Genomic DNA, 4,431 nt, shown 5'->3' with positions numbered 1-4,431 from the left:
TCTCCAGTGGCTGCACCGAATTCTTTATAATATCACCAACAGTGCATGAGGGTTCTCCTTTGCCCACATGATTGCTGGTAGTCATTCTTTGATTATTTATTGAGCATTGTCATTGTGAGAGGTGTGTTGTGGTATTTCCTTGTAAACTCTATTTGCATTTCTCTGATGATGAATGGTACTGAACAACTTTTCATATGTCTATTGTCCATCTTTATGTCCTCTTCATAGAAATATCTCTTCAGGTCCTCTGCCCATTTTTTCTTGTATTGTATGCTATTTATTTATTTCATTTTTAATTTAATTCATTTATTTTTAGAAAGAATGAAGAGAGAAAGAGAAAGAGAGAAACCTTGATGAATGTTTGTCTCTTACACACCTCTAATTGTGAAAGTGGCCCACAATAAAAGGTGATATTTATTGTACAGTTAATAGATTTCCTTTATCATTAATGAAACTGTAGCAGTGAATTATTGAGGGATATGAAAAAAAAAATCCCACTTCAAGCAGACACTTTTGTTGTCTTTTTAACTTCTGTTTGCTTTGGAAATGAAGGCCTTACAATTATTTCATGGAGATCATTGGTTTCTGACATGAATGATGTAATCAGTGAGGTTGTATTACTGTACACTTTTCATATATTGCACACTCATGTCGCTGACACACTCTACATGCTCACTTTTTATATTTTCAGGTGATTTTACAAGAATCATATAATAACTGTGTATATAATTGTACTTCAATTGTAAGATCTAGCTCTCCACAAATGATACAGAAACATTTTCAAAGAAATAAAACACTAAGAAACAATAGCTCTAACTTCTTTCTATTATTACGTTTGTATTTCATTTTTTTTAAAATTTTAATTGTTGTTCCAGTACAGTTTTGAGTCTTAAACATTCCTCCAGAATAGTAGGAAGAACCAATAATTGAAAACATGAGGAGAGGCTGAGTGACCTCTGGGACAACTTTAAACCTTCCAACATTCTAATCATAGGGGTACCAGAAGGGGTAGGGGAAGCTATGGAATGAAAAACTGATTTGAAAAATAACGAAGGGGATCCTACCATGTCTGGTGAAGTAAAGAGGTGAGCAAGTAAAGGAAACTCTTAGTCCCAAAGAAGTTGCACCCAAGGGGGAACACATCAAGACAGATCACAATTCCATGACACACAAAAGAAGACAAGGATATAATCTTAAAACCAGCAACTCAAAAGCAGTGTGACCTACAAAGGGATTCCCATGACATTAGGAGTTGATTGTCAAAAATAAACGCTGCAGACAACAAGAGGCTGGAAACAAGTATTCAAAGTCATGTACGGAAGGCACCTACATCCAAGATTTATTTAAGCAGCAAAGCTATAATTTAAAATGGAAGGACAAATCAAGTGCTTCCCAGATAAAGTCAAGTTAAAGGAGTTCATCATCACCAAGACCTTCTATGAAATCTTCAAGGCACTTAGTCTAAGAAAAAGAACATGGACAGCAATATGAATAGTGAAGTGACAATAAATTCACACTATTAACAACTGAACCTATAAAGCAAAACCAGAAGCAACACACACTAAGAAAAAATGAGAAGAGGAACAGATTCACTGAAATGGAGATCCTATGGAGGGTGAAGAGCAGGGTGGGGGCCAAGGAGAATGGGGGAGAAGGTACAGGGAAGAAGAAGCATAAACTGTGGGTACAAAATAGGGGGAATTTAAAATAGTATGTGAAATGGAGAAGTCATAGAACTTATTAGTACCATCCATGGCCATGAGCTTATTCAGGCAATTGTAGAGCAGGGGCTTTGCAGGATGGAGGGGGAAACGGGGAGAAAAATGGAACAATTGTAACAGAATTATCAATCAAACATACTTAAACAAGTGAGCTTCTGCAAAATGAGGACACACAGGCCTCACTCTCAACTATTAAATCAAAATCTGCATTTTAACAAAACTACGTCTTTCGTTGCCTGAATGAAACCTAAAGAAGTTACTTACACTTTCAACTCACCATGCCTTTTGTAGCTGAGAAGTATACACCGCTGATTCTGAATGATACAAATACAATACTCAACAATACATATGCCTGTGTGTGTTCCTTCATTTTAAAGTTTATTTTCCTGAATGGTAATGTCTTTGCATTGGAATTGTAGACATGTATTATCCTCACTTGTTGATATTACGAAATACATTTGATAGTGTTAGAGAGTCAAAGTGGCCTTCCTGAATGATGCAGGATATCTCCTAGGTTAAAACCACTTCTAACACATTTCATGCCGGATGACACTGAGAACAGTGCTGTGTCTCCTTCATAAATCTGTCTCTTTTTTTTTCCAGGAACCTTTGACCTTCAAAGATGTATCAATAGATTTCTCTCAGGAGGAGTGGGAATGCCTAGACCCAGCTCAGTGGAAATTGTACTCAGATGTGATGTTGGAGAATTACAGCAACCTGGTGTCCCTGGGTGAGGCTGACTTCCTTCACATTGTCTGCTCCAGCCACAGGATTTTTTGCATATAGCATCTTTTGCAGACTTGACTTTGTATGGTAGACTTTCAGGTTCATAATCACAGGAGAGAACTTGGAGGTTATATCCTGTAGAAAATAAAGGTTTCAAGAACTATGGTCCTTAAAAACCTGTTGAAAAATGTATGTATTATTAGAACAATTAAGGTGTTTCAGAAAACAGGACTTTGCAAAATAATCTTCTAGAATATTTTACTTTCCCTGCAGTGTTCTTACCTAAGCACAACATGGATTAGAAATTGGAATCTTAAAAAATAATAATAACATTTATTTTGTACACAGGTCTGGTTGTTTTGAAGCCAGGCCTGGTCATATTTTTGGAACAAATGCAGGAGAGCCGGGATGTTTCCAGAAAAAAATCAATATCCACCCCCCCAGGTATGTGAGAATGAAGATGCAGATGTCACAAGTGAGTAACACAAAGGTCTCAGAGGATGTCAGACCTTCCAGTGTGGTTTTGAAGCTGTGCTTCAGTGGAAAGACTTTTGAAAACACAGGCTTATTTCTGTTGCTGTCATAGAGCGCCAGCTGGTCTCCAACAGTATCCTATGCTACTACATGCTTTCAGAATTCTGTTTTGACTCCAATGACCTCTGTTATCCTACTAGCAGTTTCCACCAAAGCCCTCCCTCTCTAAAAATAAATGCACACAATCTTTAAAAAGAGTGTTCAGTGTATACAATTACGCTATTTTTGGATTGTGATGGTAACCACGGTCAGACTCCTCTTGTATTCTATTGGGGACCTGAGATAATCTGTGCATGTTGCTTAGAATTTGTATGCTAAGCCTTCTTCTCTCTCTCTCTCTTTTTTTATTTATTTTTGTGCATGAACAGGGTTCATGAAGGAAGTGGTTGAGATCTTGCAGGTTGTCACAGAAATCCCAGGAAGCCTGGGGACATGTGTCATGTTTTCTGACTTATATAATTTAAACCACTCTTGGGAATTCAAACAAGTCCCTACAAAGTTTATTCTTGTGATTTTCTTGTATGACAATGCACCTTTCCAACCTGACAAAATCTACTTTTGGGTTTCACTAAAAAATGTCCTTGTGCTTGTGCACCTGTACTGTAGTTTGTTAATCCATTCATTTCCTGGTGGGCACTTAAGTTTATTCCAGCATGTGGCGATTGTAAATTCTACTGCTATGAACATTTGTGTGCATAGGTTATTTAGAATAGGTGTGTCAGGGTTCTTAGGGTAAAAGGATCTGCTAACATTTGGGATAGCATGGATGGATCTGGAGAACACTATGGTAATGAAATAAGCCAGGGGGTGAAAGACAAGTACCATATGATCTCACCTGTAAGAAAAAAAAAAATCAACAAAATGAACAAGCAAGCAAAATGTAACCAGAAAAATGGGCATAAAGAACAAACTGATGGTAACCAGAAGGGAGGTGGAAGGGATAATGGGGGTAGAGGGCAAGGATTTTCAGGAAGATGTATGAAGGACACATGAAAAAAACTAAAGGCGGAAGGATCAATGTGGGGAAGTAGGGATGGCTGTGTGGGGGAGTGATGAGGAAAATAGAGACAACTATACTTGAAAAACAATAAAATGTGGAGAGAAAATGTCCTTTTGCTTTCCCACAGCCACCGAGTGAGCAGTAAAGAGCATGTAGAGGGCAGATTCAGCCTCTTTGAGACATTTAGGAGAGTCTGCACCATGAGGCAAGAGCGGCCATTTGTATGGAAAACCTACTGTGTATGGCTTGGGTGAATTCTCAAGTGTAGTGGGGCAATGACTGTGGGAATCACGAGGACTGAGGGAATCACTACAGCATTAGCCAGGTTGGAGGGGACTCAGATATACGTTAAGCTCTTTTGTGGGGAGGGCTCAGCAGGGAAGAATGGCCTCAGATGACTTCTGTGTGGGAGAATGTCCCCACCTCCAGCATAAGCCCTGAAGACAGGCA

Source organism: Phyllostomus discolor, chromosome 1 (assembly GCF_004126475.2).
Source record: "Phyllostomus discolor isolate MPI-MPIP mPhyDis1 chromosome 1, mPhyDis1.pri.v3, whole genome shotgun sequence".
Lineage (NCBI taxonomy): Eukaryota > Metazoa > Chordata > Mammalia > Chiroptera > Phyllostomidae > Phyllostomus > Phyllostomus discolor.
Note: the sequence above shows the minus strand (reverse complement) of the source record.